The sequence below is a fragment of the Triturus cristatus genome, chromosome 5_1, assembly GCF_964204655.1.
Source record: "Triturus cristatus chromosome 5_1, aTriCri1.1, whole genome shotgun sequence".
NCBI lineage: Eukaryota > Metazoa > Chordata > Amphibia > Caudata > Salamandridae > Triturus > Triturus cristatus.
Window position 1 is genome coordinate 269,352,969 of NC_140587.1, and position 21,185 is coordinate 269,374,153.

A 21,185-nucleotide genomic window follows, 5' to 3' on the forward strand; every position below is an offset into this window, starting at 1 on the left:
GTCTGCTTCTGCAGAAAAAATAGCTCCCCCTTTCCATCTAATGCAAATGTAAAATTACCAGAGTAATACGCAATAAATCTCTGTCTGTAATTCCTCTTTGCATACAGAGTCATGCTTTGATATTAGTCAGAAAACGAAATTTCTTTGCCAATTTGAAAGCACACTTACTACTCTTTTTTTGGCAAGTGATAAGTACTTTTACAGTCTGATACATTTTGAATCCACTTTTCAGATTCTTAAAACAGCACATGTCCAAAGAGCTTTTTGAGACCAGCAACATGTGTAACCTGGGTGACTGACTACACTCCAGCAAGGGCAACCAGCCTTAGTGATGCTGAATGTATTTGCATTACTGACTGCAACCTCAAACCCCACTCGGTTGTGAATACTGTGCATGATTCCACAGGATAAGCAGCTGGGTGTGTGCTAAGAGTCTGCTTCTGCAGAAAAAATAGCTCCCCCTTTCCTACTAATGCAACTGTAAAATTACCAGAGTAATACGCAATAAATCTCTTTGTGTAATTCCTCTTTGCACACAGAGTCATGCTTTGATATTAGTCAGAAAACGAAATTTCTTTGCCAATTTGAAAGCACACTTACTACTCTTTTTTTGGCAAGTGATAAGTACTTTTACAGTCTGATACATTTTGAATCCACTTTTCAGATTCTTAAAAAAGCACATGTCCAAACAGCTTTTTGAGACCAGCAACATGTGTAACCTGGGTGACTGACTACACTCCAGCAAGGGCAACCAGCCTTAGTGATGCTGAATGTATTTGCATTACTGACTGCAACCTCAAACCCCACTCGGTTGTGAATACTATGCATGATTCCACAGGATAAGCAGCTGGGTGTGTGCTAAGAGTCTGCTTCTGCAGAAAAAAATAGCTCCCCCTTTCCATCTAATGCAAATGTAAAATTACCAGAGTAATACGCAATAAATCTCTGTCTATAATTCCTCTTTGCACACAGAGTCATGGTTTGAAATTAGGCAGAAAACGAAATTTCTTTGCCAATTTGAAAGCACACTTACTACTCTTTTTTTTGGCAAGTGATAAGTACTTTTACAGTCTGACACATTTTGAATCCACTTTTCAGATTCTGAAAAAAGCACATGTCCAAACAGCTTTTTGAGACCAGCAACATGTGTAACCTGGGTGACTGACTACACTCCAGCAAGGGCAACCAGCCTTAGTGATGCTGAATGTATTTGCATTACTGACTGCAACCTCAAACCCCACTCGGTTGTGAATACTGTGCATGATTCCACAGGATAAGCAGCTGGGTGTGTGCTAAGAGTCTGCTTCTGCAGAAAAAAATAGCTCCCCCTTTCCATCTAATGCAAATGTAAAATTACCAGAGTAATACACAATAAATCTCTGTCTGTAATTCCTCTTTGCACACAGAGTCATGGTTTGAAATTAGGCAGAAAACGAAATTTCTTTGCCAATTTGAAAGCACACTTACTACTCTTTTTTTTGGCAAGTGATAAGTACTTTTACAGTCTGACACATTTTGAATCCACTTTTAAGATTCTGATAAAAGTACACGTCCAAACAGCTTTTTGAGACCAGCAACATGTGTAACCTGGGTGACTGACTACACTCCAGCAAGGGCAACCAGCCTTAGTGATGCTGAATGTATTTGCATTACTGACTGCAACCTCAAACCCCACTCGGTTGTGAATACTATGCATGATTCCACAGGATAAGCAGCTGGGTGTGTGCTAAGAGTCTGCTTCTGCAGAAAAAAATAGCTCCCCCTTTCCATCTAATGCAACTGTAAAATTACCAGAGTAATACGCAATAAATCTCTGTCTATTATTCCTCTTTGCACACAGAGTCATGGTTTCATATTAGTCAGAAAACGAAATTTCTTTGCCAATTTGAAAGCACACTTACTACTCTTTTTTTTGGCAAGTGATAAGTACTTTTACAGTCTGACACATTTTGAATCCACTTTTCAGATTCTTTAAAAAGCACATGTCCAAACAGCTTTTTGAGACCAGCAACATGTGTAACCTGGGTGACTGACTACACTCCAGCAAAGGCAACCAGCCTTAGTGATGCTGAATGTATTTGCATTACTGACTGCAACCTCAAACCCCACTCGGTTGTGAATACTGTGCATGATTCCACAGGATAAGCAGCTGGGTGTGTGCTAAGAGTCTGTTTCTGCAGAAAAAATAGCTCCCCCTTTCCATCTAATGCAAATGTAAAATTACCAGAGTAATACGCAATACATCTCTTTGTGTAATTCCTCTTTGCACACAGAGTCATGCTTTGATATTAGTCAGAAAACGAAATTTCTTTGCCAATTTGAAAGGACACTTACTACTCTTTTTTTTTGCAAGTGATAAGTACTTTTACAGTCTGATACATTTTTAATCCACTTTTCAGATTCTTAAAAAAGCACATGTCCAAACAGCTTTTTCAGACCAGCAACATGTGTAACCTGGGTGAATGACTACACTCCAGCAAGGGCAACCAGCCTTAGTGAAGCTGAATGTATTTGCATTACTGACTGCAAACTCAAACCCTACTCGGTTGTAAATACTATGCATGATTCCACAGGATAAGCAGCTGGGTGTGTGCTAAGAGTCTGCTTCTGCAGAAAAAATAGCTCCCCCTTTCCTACTAATGCAACTGTAAAATTACCAGAGTAATACGCAATAAATCTCTGTCTATAATTCCTCTTTGCACACAGAGTCATGGTTTCATATTAGTCAGAAAACGAAATTTCTTTGCCAATTTGAAAGCACACTTACTACTCTTTTTTTTTTGCAAGTGATAAGTACTTTTACAGTCTGACACATTTTTAATCCACTTTTCAGATTCTTAAAAAAGCACATGTCCAAACAGCTTTTTCAGACCAGAAACATGTGTAACCTGGGTGACTGACTACACTCCAGCAAGGGCAACCAGCCTTAGTGATGCTTAATGTATTTGCATTACTGACTGCAACCTCAAACCCCACTCGGTTGTGAATACTATGCATGATTCCACAGGATAAGCAGCTGGGTGTGTGCTAAGAGTCTGCTTCTGCAGAAAAAATAGCTCCCCCTTTCCTACTAATGCAACTGTAAAATTACCAGAGTAATACGCAATAAATCTCTATCTATAATTCCTCTTTGCACACAGAGTCATGGTTTCATATTAGTCAGAAAACGAAATTTCTTTGCCAATTTGAAAGCACACTTACTACTCTTTTTTTTGCAAGTGATAAGTACTTTTACAGTCTGACACATTTTGAATCCACTTTTCAGATTCTCAAAAAAGTACATGTCCAAACAGCTTTTTGAGACCAGAAACATGTGTAACCTGGGTGACTGACTACACTCCAGCAAAGGCAACCTGCCTTAGTGATGCTGAATGTATTTGCATTACTGACTGCAACTTCAAACCCTAAAAGTATTCCTCATTTATAACAATACACCTTATTTTATGGTGAAAACATAGTCCATATTATTTTACATGTTCCTCACATTTAAATTTCTCCCAAAACACAAAACGATAAACACAACTTCAACAAAGGGAATTCCAATTCTATTATTCATTTCTTAATTTACCATATACATCCCCTCTCAAACTCATAACTCACCTTTAAAATTAGTTAGTTGTGAAAGAAATGTGGCACTCAAACAGCAGATTATCAGAGCCAGGATCTCTGTTCTGTACACCTCTCTCCTCTCAGCAGAACCAGATAATGGCAATGTTTCCCTCTCTTTTTCCACACATATACATGTTAATTTCAAATCTCAGTGCTTCCCCCTTTTTTTCAAATGTAATCACACATTTCTATTGGTTGAAAACCAACCCTTTTCCAAAACTACCCTTCCCCCAACTTGACTTCAGCCTAGTACCCTTCCCCCAACTTGACTTCTGCCTGCTACCATAGCAACTGCTCTTGAAACACTGCTGTGTACAGCTAGGTCAGAAGTTCACCACACAATGTTTCATTTCCAAAGAGCAGGAGTGCTTGACTTTTCAAACCTAACAGCAAATCCATAGTACTGTTCTTTGGTAACACATTTTTCTGTACCAATACAAAACATGCTTCTATAAATTTACACATACAGCCTAGTTTTTAGTGTAGAATGGTATGAAACAGCCAATCAGTTCTTTTTTAAAAAAAAAATATGTATGCCTCCATTTCCAAACTGTCTTTCATTTTTTTTCCCATTCTACTGAAAGACACCTCCTGAGTGCATCCAGTTCTCCTTTTAAGATGTTCACAGTGTGGATTGTAGGGCACAGCTATGTCTTCTGGAGTGAAAAGTATGCAGAGAAAACAGGTATGGTGAGCGACCTTGCTTTGCCAAATGTAGACATTAAATGGATTGGTCAGAGAGGGTTAACGTGGCACCAATTGATGCCATTGGTGAAATCCTTCATGCAAATCCAACACCCTGACCTCATAATAGTGCACTGTGGTGGCAATGACCTAGGCACTTTGACTGGGGTAGGTCTGGAAATGCTTATGAAGGAGACCTTTGCACAACTGTTTTCACTTTTCCCTAAAACTGCCTTTGCATATTCTAACATATGCCAAAGGCAAAAATGGAACTGGTCCAATCATTTTTGTCCGCAGATTGACAAAGCAAGAAAGCACGTCAACAAATCTGTTTCTGCTTTCCTCCGAGACTATGGTATGAGTTCCATTTACCACAACAACTTGCGTTACGACATGCAAGACATTTAAAGAGGAGATGGTGTACACTTCACTGATGAAGGGAACAGAGTCTTCCTCTTGAACCTTAGACTCTGCATCGGTACTTACTTGTAGGTACCACTAAAAAATCAAATCACTTCATAAACACAACGGCTCTTTTTAGAGCCCCCTAATATCTAAACACTTAAATCTGAATTTTATTTCTCTTTTTTATTTTTTTTTTCTACCGTACGCGTACGGTAAGCTTACCGTAAGCTTACCGTACGCGTACCCCGCGATTTTTTTTTAAAATTAATAAATGTTTTTTTGTACTTTTCTGTCCTTCTTTGACCCCCTTTCAAATGTTAGGGGGTCTGTAACTCCCTTCCTTGCCCCCTTTTCAAGTTATCACCCTTTTTTTTCTGTGTGAAACACACAAAATGGCGGCCGCCGCTTCCTGGTTTTGACCGATTCGAATGTTTACTAAGATCTAACAGCCAATCAGAATCGCGCTCGCGCACGTCACCGTACGCGTACGGTAAGCTTACCGTAAGCGCACGGTAAGCGCACCGTAAGCTGGCTCAGATATATATATTGATTTAAATGCTATTTTCTCAGGAACTACTGAACAGATTTACACCAGACCTACAAAAGGCACTTCCTTGACCTGAGGACTACCTCTCTGCCAAATTTCAAGTAACTCTGTTCAGCCGTTCGGGCTGTAGCTGTGTCTAAAGGTCCTATGGAAAAATGCATGGGAAAAAACGCATTTTGGGACCCCCCTTTTATCTCAGCCCCCGCTTGACGAATCCCCCCGAGACTTTCAGGGTAGGAGCGGAGCGTAGCGCCCCACCTATTTTGAAAATTTCGCGAGGATTCGTCGACCGGCGCCAAAGTTATTAAAATAGAATGTTGCGGATTTCCTATGGTAAGAGGGTCCTAACTATAACTACCTACTGGCGACCGCCAGTAGGTAATATATATATATATATATATATATATATATATATATATATATATATATATATATATATATATTTTTTTTTTTTTTTTTTGTTTTTTTAAAGCAAATGACAAGGAACGTAAAGCCAAATGCGCAATTAAAGCAGCAACCTTTTTTCAACCTGCAGGGAATGACGACGCCCCAACGGAAGGGGACAATACTACACGCAATGGTACTAATCTAACATTAAAACAATTGTTTGCATCAATTGAAAAACAGTACAAGCGGGAAATAAGCAAAAGTTGGGAAGCACTCGCTCTCCAAAAGTATCTTGAAATTAATCGAATCCCACGCGGGCTGAGAATCTTCACAATGCCCACCCACCCGGATACAAGAACTGACATGCTTGAGGAATGGGGGGCGAACAACACAGCATGTAGTCAAAACATGATGCGCATCCTTATAAAATATGCTGAAAAAGATCTGGAGGAAATACATATCCAAATCCAAGAACTGGAAGCCAAAATCGGTGCTAACAACAAAGAGGACACTGATAAATTCAGGAAAGAAATGGAAGAACGTCTAGAGAAGTACGAAGACGAAATAGAACAACGTAAAAAGAGAAAGTTTGCTCGTGACGAAGCCGATTATAAACATGGCAGAATTCTAACATTTGCCAAAAGATTTGACACACTGAAATTGAATCGAACAACACTACTTTCTAAACCCTCAAGCGATGTAGAAACAGAATCAGATGTCAGTGGGAGTGAAAGCGAGAAAACCTCTAGCACCATTCAACCTACCAACACTACTTTTTTAGAGGAAGTGCGCCTCGTCAACCTGGACCAGAACTTGTTCCGGACTCGGGGGAGAGGCAGGGGCAGAGGACGAGGCAGAGGGTATGGAAGAGGCAATTCAAAGTTTTTAGAAGCCTCAGGAAAACCCGGAGATCCAAACGAAAAAAGGTATGGCCTCAGAAATCGCACAAAGAAGAACTAGCCATCGAAAACCTAATAGTGAACTTATCAGACTATACACTAACGGACACCGAACAAAAAATCCTCAACAAAGGCCTATCGTTCTGCCCTGAAAAGCACTTTGACTACACTACCACCAAAATCGACATTTACAAATATGTACGGAAACTAAAACTAGCAAAAATACATGCATCAAGGAAATCGAACATTTCACACTTGGGGGATGCAAGTACGGAACTGATCGAGGAAGACCGACTCACAATCGAGGAAATTCCACATCTATTGAGCCTATACGATTTAGCCAACGATACGGAAAGTCAACAAACTACCAATTTAGAGACTCTCAAACTACTTGAAATTGATACCAAGCAACACGAACCAAGCGGTTTAAAACAAAAATCTAAATACAGCCCCCAGCTGGCACCAGGTAACAAAATTGACTCCTTCTCTGAAATAATCATGAACGAAATTGACAAAATTAAGAAAATAAGGAACAATAAAGTCAGGGAAAATGTTTCAAAAAACGAAAGTCAAGCCATTCAAAACCTGGCAACTCCAACATAATTATAAAACCGGCTGATAAGGGCGGCAACATCGTAATTCTCAACACTGTGGATTACGTAGAAGAGGCTTATCGTCAACTAAATGACACCGACAAATATGCCAAGCTCACCAACAATCCTATGTTCAAAATGCTTCAGGAGATTGAAAAAAACTTAAATGAGTGGCATGAACAGAACCTAATTAACATCGAGGAAAAGAAATTTCTATTCAAAGAAAATCCAACGATCCCAACGATATATTTTCTGCCGGAAATACACAAAACACTAATCAAACCACCGGGGAGACCAATCGTATCCTCTTGTGACTCAATATATGAGAACATTTCCATGTACATTGATCGATATCTTGCACCCCTAGTAAGAAATTTGTCTTCATACATTCAAGACACAAGTGATTTTCTACGAATATTGGCTAACACTTCATGGAACCCCAATTATCTTATGGTGACCATAGACGTAGTATCACTGTATACTTCTATAGAATATTCGATTGGCCTGAATGCCTGTGCCTACTTTCTACGCCAAAAGAGCATACATGAATTAGAACATTCAGCCATGCTATTGACTATGATTGAAACATGTCTAAAGAACAATATATTCTTGTTTAACCATCAACTGTACCATCAATTGTGTGGCTGTGCCATGGGCATTTCCTTCTCGCCAAATTACGCTAACCTTACAATGGGATGGTGGGAGAAGGAAATAGCATGGGGCCCCCAAAATAACACAGCACTTGAGAAAATTGTTTTATGGACAAGATACATTGACGATCTGTTTTTAATTTGGAATGGAGACAAAAAAGATTTCATGTCATATTTCAATAGTCTCAATAACAATAACATTGGCCTCTCTTTTACGTGCAACACTAGCCGCCATAAAATTGACTTCCTCGATATATCTGTTTACATTGAAAATGATCAAATTGAGACAACTTTATTCAGGAAGAAAACAGCCACTAATAGCATCCTGCATGCAGATAGCTTTCATCCTAAGGCTCTACTGAGAAGCATTCCATATGGCGAGTTCATCTGCATGAAAAGAAACTGTTCAAAAGATGCAGATGCGAATGACCAAATTCTAGAATGCACGCGGAGACTTCAAAAACGTGGCTATAGAAGAAGAGACCTGGACAAATGTATGAAACGAGTACAAACAAAAAGTAGAACAGACATTCTGGTCAAAAAACATTCAGAATCGGATTTTCAACCAATCACTGAACATCAATCTGCTCCCAGGCTGATACTTACATACAGCAAAGAATCGTACAAAATTCGACAAATCATCCAAAAGTACTGGTCGATATTACAACAGGACCAAGATTTGATGCCAATCATTGGAACACAACCTTCAATTGCGTATAAAAAGGTCCAATCCATTCGAGACCTTACTACTCGGAGCCACTTTCAAGGCATTAAAACGATACAATCTAACTGGCTTACGCAGCAACAAATAGGTTTTAGAAAATGCAACAGTTGCAAAGCATGCAAAATTGGGAAAAATATGAGAACACTTACCGATCCAGAAGGCAAAACCATCCACATTAAACATAAAATAACTTGCACAACTAAACTTGTCATTTATGCAATTCAATGTGATAGTGGTATGCTCTACATAGGTAGCACCATATGCATGCTAAAAAAACGAATCTTGGAACATGTCAGAGCGGTAAAAAACAAAGATCTCTCCTATGCAACCGCAAAACACATGCTAGCATGCCAGGAGGGAAACTGGATGAACATGTCATTCTTTGCAATCGATTCTATTGAAACCAATGAGAGACTGGGCGACCGCCAGAAAAAACTAAGACAACTTGAATCGAAATACATAATCCGACTTCGGACCAAACACCCGAGAGGGATGAACTTGGACGAGGAACTTTATGTACACCTCTAGTTGGACTGTATCATATAAGGATTTGTTGCTTACGTACCCATCTTTGCAAACTCCCTTTCCCTATCTTTTTGAAAACAGTTACTCATTATTTCTGCAGATTTTCTGACTTTAAAAAAATATTAGATACTCTCTGGAAACATTTAACTGCCCACTAATGCCGGCTTACGTAACACCCATTTTTAAATTGCTAAACGTTGCCATAGTACATGTTCTACAACTAGGCTACTATAGAATTGGAACATTGAAGAGACATTGACAGATTTTTCTTTGAGTAGTATCGTTTACCTAAAAACGCATTGTGGAATTTATTCTCAATTAATTAGTACTGTTGTAACAATTGACAACTGTCCAAATGCCTGTTGATGTTTTGGGAAATCTAATTAATTTGATTTGTACTGTTACGAGGTGATTACCTAAATTTATTTTTCAAAATGGAAAAAACTTCAGTTCCCAGAATTCCATGGGGCGTAGCACGCTGCATAGGAAATGCTTTAAATTGTAACAGGAAATGGTGTCACCTACCGTGAACAAGGCCGACAGGGCTGAAACGCGTCGGTGTAACAGAAGGGAACTCTGTTAAGAATAAATATTTGCAAGGTTCCTGAGTGCGAGTGTCATTTGCTTTAAAATTGATTCTTGGCCGCTGGCTTGGCCCAACACTCGCACCCGCTGCTGAGCGATCCGTATCCAAGCCGCTTTGAAGAGCATATATATATATATATTCACTGAAAAAACCATAGGTTTCACACATGTTATAGTTAGTGGAAATTTTACTGATAAAAAACCAATGAAATTGCCCCGTTATAGTTAGCGCAGGCAACTATAACTCACGCGACCGCAATCCTCTGCTGATGCTAATACTGTATTTAGACACTTATTTGCCCATGTCTTCTTCCATACATTTTTAGCTATACGTATATTACAAATATTTTTTTTTCATAAAGACACATATGTCATCAGCAGAGGATTGCGGTCGCGTGAGTTATAGTTGCCTGCGCTAACTATAACGGGGCAATTTCATTGGTTTTTTATCAGTAAAATTTCCACTAACTATAACATGTGTGAAACCTATGGTTTTTTCAGTGAATTTGCAAGGTTTTTTAAATGCTAATTCCTAACTATAACGTGTGTGAAACCTATGTTTTTTTCAGTGAATTAGTACGGTTTTTTAAATGCTAAGTTTTTTTCCCTTATAATAAGCCCTGTACATTTGGTGGCCTACGGCCACCAAAAGCACAGGGGGTGGGGTAAGTGTGGATAGTGTTTTTTTCCATTGTAATAAGCCCAGCACATTTGGTGGCCTTCGGCCACCAAAAGCACAGGGGGTGGGGTAAGTGTGGATAGTGTTTTTTTTATTTTTATTTTTTTACCGTACGCTTACCGTAAGCGTACGGTAAGCGTACCCCGCGAAATTGCCGAAAAAAAAATAAAACCGTTTTGGCACTTGGGGGATGTTTGGGGACTCCCTCAACATGACTATGTGGGAGGGAGTTGTCAAAACAGCCCCTTTACATGTTTTTGGGCTTCCGATTTTAAAAATCTCTCTCAGTGCGAGAGACAAAATGGCGGCCGCCGCTTCCTGGTTTCGGCCGATTCGAATGTTTACTAAGATCTAAGAGCCAATCAGAATCGCGCTCGCGCACGCCACCGTACGCTTACCGTAAGCGTACGGTAAGCGTACCGTAAGCTGGCTCAGATATATATATTGATTTAAAGGCTATTTTCTCAGAATCTACTGAACAGATTTACACCAAACCTACAAAAGGCACTTCCTTGACCTAGGGACTACCTCTCTGCCAAATTTCGAGTAATTCTGTTCAGCCGTTCGGGCTGTAGCTCGTTCTAAAGGTCCTATGGAAAAATGCATGGGAAAAACGCGTTTTGGGACCCCCCTTTTATCTCAGCCCCCGCTTGACGAATCCCCCCGAGACTTTCAGGGTAGGAGCGGAGCGTAGCGCCCCACCTATTTTGAGAAATTCGCGAGGATTCGTCGACCGGCGCCAAAGTTATTCAAAATAGAATGTTGAGGTTTTCCTATGGAAACGTGGTCCTAACTATAACTACCTACTGGCTATCGCCAGTAGGTAATATATATATATATATATATATATATATATATATATATATATACATATATATATATATATTCTCTGAAAAAAACAAATGTTACTGGTACCTTAACATTAGAAAATAGAATTAAAAAGTCATGGAAATTCACTGAAAAAAACAAAGGTTAAAGGGACATTATAGTTAGGCAACCAGTGAAATTTTGCAGTTATAGTTAGTTGAGCTAACTATAACTCGTGCCCCGCAATGCACTGCTTATGACCTCGCATATTACTTCAGTCAGGACATGGTCAGTAACATCACTGATGACATCTCAAATGACATCACTGAAAACATCATCCAGTGACAGTGAGTATTTTTAAAAAGTTTATGAGTGTTAAATATATATACACCAAGGTGTATTGGTGAATCAGTGGGTGTATGACCGACTGCATAAGTGAGTGATTAGGTGTCTTAGTTAATGTATGGGTGAGTGACTGGTTGTGTGGATGTTTGTATCAATCTGTTAGTTGGTGTTTAGGTGGCTGAATGGGTGCGTGAGGGGGTACGTGAGTGATTGTATGGGTTGATTAATTGGTTGTCTGAGTACCTGTATGAGTGTCTGTGTGGGTGGGTGAGGGTGTGTGTGTCTGCCTGTATGGATGAGTTAGTGGGTGAATCAGTGGCTGTGTGGGTTAGTGAGTGTGTGTGAGAGACACTATGGTTCGGTTAGTGTGTGTATGGCTGTGTGGTTGAGTGAGTGGATGTGTCAGTGGTGTATGGGTGAGTAAATGGGTATGTTAAAGGCAGTATAGGTTAGTGATGGGGTATATGAGTGACTATATGGGTGAGTGAGTGAATGTGAGAGTGGCTGTATGGGTGAGTGTGTGCTTGTGTCAGTGACTTTATAGTTGAGTGTATACATTTTAGTATATGTATGAGTAAGTAAGTGGATGTGTGTTTAACTGTATGGGTGAGTAAGAGGGTGTGTGATTGACTGTATGGGTGAGTGAGTAGGTGTGTGAGTAGCTCTATGGCTGACTGACCCATTGTATGAGTGGCTGTATGGGTGTAAGAGTTGATATATCAGCAGCTGTATAAGTGAGTGAGTGGGTGTGTGAGTGGCTGAATGGGTGAGTGAGTAGATTTGTGTGTAGATCTATAAATCAGTGAGTGAGTGGGTGTTTAAATACTGGTATGGGTCTATGAATGGGTTTGTGAAAGGTTGCGTGGGAGTGGGTATATTAAACTTCTATGAGGGTATGAGTGGGAGCGTTGGTGATTTCGTGGATGATGTCATCAGTGATATCATCAGTGATGTCACTGACCATGGCATGAGTGATGTAATATGTGAGGTTAGAAGTAGTGCATTACGGAGGCACAAGGGATAGTTTACCTCAGCTAACTATAACTGCTGAATTTCACTGGTTTGTAGTGAAATCTGAGCCTAACTATAATGTGCCTTTAACCTTTTTGTTTTTTCAGTGACTTTCTGAGGTTTCTTTAAATTCTATTTCCTAACTATAATGTCCCTGCAACCTTTGTTTTTTTCAGTGAATTACTAAGGGTATTTTGAACATGAAGTAAGATGCCCATTGCAATGCACAGTGGCGGTCAGTTGAACGTAGGGCCCGGCCTGGCATTGTGCTGCCCCCACACAAGCTTGCTTTTCCTACCCCTCTCTTCCTTGCCATCCATTGTCCATGTCCATGACCCCTCTTCCTCATTACAGCCATGTGTGGCTGTTTTTCTGCCACTGCTTTTCCTGCCTGCCTTAAACAGTTAGCTTGCTATCCCATCCACCTCCTCCCTATCCTCTGTTGTCCGAGTTCGTGCATCAGCCCCTCCCTTCTGTACTGCATGGTCCAATGTGCTGCCACTGCCTTCCATTTAGCTCAATGTCCCCGCCTACTCCTCTTGCCCTCGGTTCCACAATTCTATGCATCATCATTGTCCTCTTGCTTAGCCTCTGTGCTTAGCTTGCTATTCCTATTCTTTTTCCACCTGCCCTCCGATATCTGTGTGCATGTCCCTGCTCCCTCCTTTTTGCCCACCATAGTCCATGGACCTGCCACACTCCTATCTACTCTGAGTACTCTGTTGAGCTGCCACTGCCCCTCCCACCTGCCTAGCATGGTCAGATGGTTTCTGCCTGTCCCTGCCCCCTCCATTCTGCCAATCCAAGAAACATGCCCCTATCCCCTCCCATCTGCCCTCCATGATCCATTTTGCTGCCACTCCCTTCTGCCCACCGTGCTCTGTTGTGTTGCAACTGCTCTTCCTGTCTGCCTTGCATGGTCTGTTTGGGAATTCCCTTCCCCTGACCTCTTTTGTCTGTGTCCAGCCCCTCCCCTCCCTTCTGTCCTCCATGGTGTTTTGTGCATGACCCTGCCCCCTCACTCTTGCCCACCATGGCCGTTGTGCTGCCACTAACTCTCCTGTTTGGCATACATGGTCTTCTGTGCTGCCACAGCCCCTCTCAACTGCCCAGTGTAGTCAGCTTGCTGCTCCTGAGCCCCTCCCACCTTCCTTCCATTGTCTCTGTCTATGCCATTATCGTCTCACTGTTGCCCTCAATGGTGTGTTGTGCTTTCGGGGCCCATCCCACTTGCACTCCATGGTCAGCTTGCTTCTCCTGCCCTGTTCCCTTGCCCCCTGGACTCTGTTTTCCATGTAAAGACCCCTGTCTCTTCCCTCCTGCCTTACTTAACCTACTGTCATTTCCCTGCCCCTTCCCACCTGCCCCTCATGGTCTCTTCTGCTTCAACTGTCCCACCTGTGTGCCCTCTATGGTCAGCCTGCTGCCCTTGCCGCTTTCCGCTCTACTCTCTGTTATCCATATACATGGCCCTGTTCCCTCCCTATTGCTATCCATGGTCAGTCTGCTGCACTGCTGTCCCCCTTGCCCTGTGTGAACAATTGCATTGCTGCAACCCCTGACGCCTGCGATGTACGGTCAGTTTGGTGCCCCTGACCTCTCTTATCTGAGTCTGTGTCCCTACCCTATTCCTACTGCCCTCCGTGATCCAATGTACCAAACTTGTCAACATATTGAACTTGGTAAGATGGAGATTTAGAAAAAACCCATTAACTTAGATTAGAAAAGACAGATTTTAGGCAGGAAACAAATAAAATAAAGGCCTTTTGGGCTTAAAAACATTGGGAGTCTCCTGCCCAGCCGTGGTCCGTGCAGCTAACCGCTGTGGGGAAGTGGGGTGTGGTAAGGGGGGATTTCTAGGGGCAATGCCATGGGAAAATTAATTATTTATTCAATTTCCCCTCTGCATCGTCCCTTCAAATCCCCCTTTTCCCAGACCCACCGGCTCACCGCTGTTACCTGCACAGACCGTGGTTGCTCCTGCCTGAATCGGGTCTGTTGACATTTACGGTTGTACTGCCACTGCCTCTTCCATCTGCCCTCAATGATCTTTTATATTGCCACAGCCTCTCTTACCTGTGCTGCATGGTTGGCTTGTTGCCACTGTCCCCATTTTCCCTGCCCTCCATTGTCCGTTGTACTGCCAGTGCCCCTCCTGTCTGCAACTTGTTGCTTCTGCACCCTCCTCCATGAGATGGTTGTATTCCCATATAAATTATGGTTAGTGCTTTAAACAACTAATATGAGGACATAGTTCTCACATAGCAAAAAAACATTTTTAAATAATTTGCTATCTTTATGTTTTTTATTCAGTTGATCACTTGATTATATGTTACACTTAAGCGAGAGGATGTGACGTTACAGCCAAAGCTGCAGACTTTGCAACGGGGGAATGAGGTTCGAGCTCCACTTTAGCTGGACATTCTGTGATTGAGGTGCCAGGAGTTCTGGTTTACCTGAGACTATGCAGAAGAGACAGGAGAGCTTCACCGGGGCTGGGAGCGGCCAAGAGGGCGGACTTGTTGCAGCCCGCTCTTTGAGGAGATCAAGATTGCTGATGGCCCGGCCTGACGTGCCAGAGTGAGGCCAGCGATGTAATTGAGCCCTCCCTTGCTCATTTGTGGGAGAGACTGGATATATGACCCAGGGGCACCGGGGCACAGGCGGTGTGTAGTAACCTGAGCCACAGTGACGCAGTGCCGACCCCCGGGTGCCCACGGTTTATGTGCGCAGCAGGTTGGTGACTACAGAGGGGTGACTCATGTTCCCGGTATGAGACTCGGCTAAGAAACAAACAAATTAGCCAGAGGGTAGGAGGAGACCTGCACAGCACTGGGCTGTGACTCTTCTGTTGTGGGTGGCCCCCGGGAGCAAAGAGACCCGAAGAAGAAATAGCCTGGACCCGGGCGTCTCTCGGACCAAGTGGCGCAGTTACGAAAGGAAGGCCCGTAGGACTTGAGTGGCCTGACTGCATGTGGTGGTGACCCGGTTGGGCTGCTTGGGGCCTGGGCCTGGAGTGCCTGGACTTATGAGCTGAGAGCTGCTGCCCCCCACGGGGGCCTCTTCACTCAGTCACAGAGGAGGTACCGACCTGCTTAACCTGGAGAAAGACATATTTGATGGAGTGGCACAGGGGGTGAGACCTACAGACTCATGAATTCCTTAACACCTTGAGAGTAGATAACACCACCTTATCGGCGTTTGGATTGGGGCAGGGTGACGGCTTACCAGTCTTTCTCCTGAATGGGGATCGGAGACTCCTAGTGAGGTCTGGAACTGTGGAGGCGTTACATGCCGAATCCCCCAAACAAACGGAAGGGCCACCACAAGGGTGACACCTGGGATGAGGGCCAGGTGGACACAATGGGGTGCCTAAAGACCAAAACTGGGAATACTCAGCCCAACATACGAGAGCCTTCCCCTCAGCACAATGGGCTGGATAATGGGGATAAAACTGATAGCAACAGGAATAGCATGGGGTGGCAGAACACTAACACCGGGGGTACCCGGCCCAACACCAGGTAGGCATCCCCACAGCATAGTGGGCAAAGCACGGGAGACACGACCAATAAAGACTTGCCACTGCATCTCTACTTGGACAAGATTCTGGAGGCAATCTCCGACACCAAAGCAGCATTACAGCAGGATATACTGGCGGTGGAGGTAAGCATGGGACTGCTGCAGGGAGAGCACCATAAGCTGGCAGAGAGGGTTATGGAGATCGAAAACTCTCTCACAGTATTAGTGCAGAGCCAGAAACAAGGGTCAGAGCGGCTAGACGATCTCACAGACAGAGTGGCAGAGCTTGAAAGGAGAGCAGAGGGAGAAATTGGCGTAACAATGTCTGGGTAGTTGGAATTCCAGAGAACATGGAAGGGTCGGACCTGCTGACATTCCTTGAAACTTGGTTTAAAGAAGTGATGCCAACTGGCACTCTCTCACAGATTTTCACCCTGAAGAGGGCTCACAGAGTCCCAGGCCGACCCCCAGCGCCTGGTGGTGGCCAAACTCCTGCACTGCAGGGATGGGGATGCCATATTGCCGCAGTCCAGATCACATGGTGCCTACATGATGGGTAAGAGCAAAGTGTCCATGTACCCGGACTTTACCGCCAAGGTGCAGGTGCAGAGAACCTCCTTTATAGCAGCCAAGGAAGCCCTCCGAGAAGCTGGGCTACAGTATTCCTTAACGTTTCCAGCGAAACTCCGGATTGTTTTAGATGGTACAGCACACTTCTGTGAAACCCCGGAAGATGCTTGGATATGGCTGGACGCTTATGGGCATCCCTGCCTAGATTGCAGTTGGGCTCGAAGGGGTAGAAACGTAATGCTAGGATTTGACAACATCGTCCTAAGAAACCAAGAGTGTTGCAGAAGCCCACTTTTTCCCAAACACAGCAAGAACGAGAAGCAGCGCTGGAAGCCGTGGCTCAACTAATGTCGCCTAGAGGTCAAGACCATTACGGAGGCACATCTTCCGACCACATGAGCCACCAGTCTAATTTAGAAGACAATTCTGGGAACGACATCTAACTGCCAAAATTGACCCCACGTTCAGCTGATAACATTGTTTAAAGATAGTGGCTTGTGGTTAACCATACCAACGCTAAAGGGCGAAGCCTTGTATTTATGGTCCTTACTGTTACTTGGGAGAGGGAAGGGGGATGCCCTTCAGCACTACAAACAGGACTTGACAGCGGTTTCGCCATCGCTCATAGTGATTGACCTTCCTTCCACCCTCCACCAGAGGATACCACACTGGAAGTTGTAGGCAGTGTTCTGACAACAGAGATGTTTCTTTTTCAGGTTTGGGCATCTGACCATTGTCAGGCCGCTCACAGGAGGGGGAGTTTACAGTTGGGTTTGTTGTGCTATTCTGTGGGGTCCACTACAGATATTGAAGTGGGGGCGTGGAGGGTGGTAGGGGAGGGGGTGGACTGCTCTAGGAGATGGCCAGTGATTTTTATCAAGCAGAGGAGTTTAAGCTCCTGACCTGGAATATCCGAGGTATGGGGACTCCCTCTAAGCTTTATTCTATCATTAATTACATAAAGCGTACAGTGGCACATTTAGTGATGTTGTAGGAGACCCACCTCACAGATAGGGGGACTGGTTGGCTCAGGAGTAGATGGCGGGGGCAATTATATGTGACTGCGTACTCCTCGTATGCGAGGGGGGCTCTTGTGTGCATTAGGCCGGGGAAGTCCATTTCAGGCCTCTCAGACGATAATTGACTCAGAAGGATGGTTTGTGCTGGTGAAGGGCAAATTGAAGGCCAGGGAGGTGACACTGGGGTGTGTGTATGCACCGAACCATGACCAGGTCTCTTTCCTGACACAGAATTCTAAACCTCAGTCGGGGGTGATAGCAGGTGATCTGATCCTGGGGAGGATTTTAATTGTGTCTGTGACTTGGAGTGGGACAGATATACTCCTCCATTGTGAGGTACATCTGTGGCCGTGATGGCTAAGGGCTTGCGGGTAAGGATTAAGGGGTGGGAGTTGCTCAATGATTGGTGATTTCATAACACACAACTGAGAGAGTACTCCTACTACTCCTCCTTGTAGGCAGAATATTTAGGGAGATCCATCTCGGACCACTGCCCCCTAATATTATGATTTGCGCCCACCCCGGAGAGGTCCCCCATACCTCTGTGGCATTTGGACCCCAGTCTACTGGAGGATTACTGTTTTAGACAGCAGCTCTCTGGGGTGATAACCACTTATTTTGAGAAGAACCAAGGGACTGCTAGTTTTAATGTGATAGAATGGTACGTCGTGAAGGTGAAAATTAGGCGGCAATGCATGGGACATATGGTGGGTGCTAGGAAGGAGATTGCCTGGGAGCTGGAATCCTTGGAGGCCCAGATTCGGTCTTTGGGTGGGGTAATTGGAGGAGGAGTGGACACTCAGAGATGCTTGGCAGAGGTCAAGAGTGTTTATAGTGCCACATGGGAGAGACAGGGGATGTTAGATTATAGGAAGTATCAAGAGCGGCAACATGTAGAAGAAGGCAGGGCAGGTAAACTATTGGCATGGTTGATTAAACCAGAAGGTAGAGGAATGCCAATTGCTAGTATTAGGTGTCCATCCGGGTGGGTGTTGTACTTCCCAAGGGGTATTAATGATACATTCAAGGACTACTATGCACAGTTATATGGGAAACCGGTGGACATACAGAGCGACAGGATAGTGGCATATTTTGAAGGGCTGCGGTTACGTCATATAGATCAAGCCACACAGGAGACATTGGCACAGCCTGTAAACATACGGGAAATTAGAGCAGCCATTAACAAGATGGTGCGGGGGAAGACCCTGGGACCAGACGGCCTCCCGGCTGAATTCAACTCTACCTTTATTGATTTAGTGGCACCTAAAGTGCAACAAATGTATGCAGCAGCGTGGGATGAAGAGCAGCTTTCTGCATCGGCCAGGGAGGCGCTGATGATTCCCTTGCCTAAGACCAAGAAGGCGTTGGCTGATACAATAGAATTTACGCCGTTGTCGGTGTTAAACCTCGACTTTAAAATACTAAGTAAAGTGCTAGCGGCCAGGCTCCTGCCTCAAATGAAGGGATTGGTCGACGAAGACCAAAATGGGTTTATCCCTTCACCATCAACATCCTTTAATCTGAAGAGACTATATCATGTGCTGTTCCACTAAGATCTTGGGAGGTATCCAGCCGCTGGGGTTGTGGCTGTAGACCTGGAAAAGGCTTTTAACTCTTTACGCTGGGACTTTCTGCAGGCGATGATGGGAAAGATGGGACTGGGGGATAATTGATTGAAGTGGGTCCGCCTGTTGTATGAAAGACCTAGAGTTAGAGTATGCATGGGCAGCACAGTAACGGCCCATTAACCCATTTATAGAGGAACCCGGCATGGGTGCCCCCTATCACCGTTGCTTTTTTCCCGAGCCATTGAGCCACTGGCTGAACGATTCAGGCAGGTGAGTGGGAGACTTGGGGTGGCACTTGAGGGGGTGGAACATGTAGTCTCGCTCTATGTGGATGATATGTTGGTTTACCTCTGAAACGGAGCCCGCGGAGTACAGGAGGTATTAAGAATATTGGAGGAGTTTGCAATTCAATCAGAAAAAAACATGTGTATTCCCCTAAATCCTGAGCTGGACAGGCCGCTGAGCCTCCCGGGGGACCCAGAGTGGACCCCGGACACTTTTAAATACCTGGTAATACGAGTGTACCATTGACAGAAAGATCCATCCTTGGACCCTACAATTCCAGCAAATTTTAGACCAATTTCCCTCCTGCCATATCTGATCAAAATTTTAGAAAAGGCAGTTATCAAAACTCTATCATACTACCTTGAGGTTAATTACCTGCTGGATAGGGACCAATTTGGTTTTCGCCCAGGACACGGCACTGAGACTGCTTTGGTAACCGTAATGGATAATCTACGAATGCGTGCTGACAATGGGAATTCCTCTGTCCTAGTGCTATTGGACATGTCAGCCGTATTCGATACGGTGAGCCATACAGTACTAGTGGAGAGATTGAAAAGTATAGGGGTTAAAGGACGGGCCTTACAGTGGTTACAATCTTATCTGTCGGGAAGACAACAGGCTGTGTCTATGCCACCGTTCACCTCTGGCAAGTCCCTAGTACACCATGGGGTGCTGCAGGGCTCGGCGATCAGCCCTGTTCTTTTCAATATCTATTTACGCCCTCTTTTCCCCATTATTAAATCTTATGGAATTGACCTGGTCAACTATGCAGATGATACCCAACTGGTGTTTTCCCTGGAGGGGAAACAAGCGATATCTATGGATACCTTCCAGGAGTGTATGCGGCAGACTGCTGGTTGGCTCAGGAAAAATTCCTTACAATTTAATGGGGGGAAAACAGAGGTGGTGTACTGTCCTGCTACCAGAATATCCTGACATCTACCGGTGGAGTTCAAGCTCACCCCTGAGGACGAACACTTGACTCCTGTTAAAATGGTGCGCAATTTGGGGGTCATGGTGGATGATAACCTCCAAATGGAATCGCAGGCCAATAAAAGTGCTAGTGTCTGTTTCTCCCTGCTACGCATGTTACGGAAGGTTCTTCCGCTACTACCAAAAGACACTCGATCTCTTGTCGTGTGGAGTATAATTTTGAGTAGACTGGACTACTGCAATTCCCTGTATTTGGGAGCACCGCAATATATTCTGCAGGGTTTGCAGAGAGTCCAGTCTATGGCAGCCAAGCTGGTGCTAAATAGACAGCATAGGTCCTCTACGACATTGACCTTGAGAGACCTGCACTGGCTGCCTATTAAGGAGAGAATTTGTTTTAAATCTCTCTGTATCGTACACAGAGCAGTACATGACCTGGGTCCAGTCCCCCTGCAGGGGGACAGCAAGGGGTATAATCCCAGGAGGCAGCTTCGCTCTTTGAGCGCAAATCTGATTACAGCCACCAGATTTAAGAGATCCAGGATGGGGGTAGAGCCTTTGGTGTGGTCGCTGTGCGCCTATGGAACGAGCTGCCTCAGAACCTTAGACAGGCTAGCTCTCTGACTTGCTTCAGGAAGAGTCTGAAAACTTGCCTATTTCCAAGGGGTGAATGCTCGATCCCCTCACTGACAATTGGTTCTATTGCTACAGTGGCTACTTTCAATCGAAGCGCCAGGATACTCGTAGGGTGGCAGTTTTGCGCTATATAAGTTTTTAATTCAATTCAATTCATACATGTCTGTAGATCTAACATTGTGTAACATTCCATATCCAATATGTT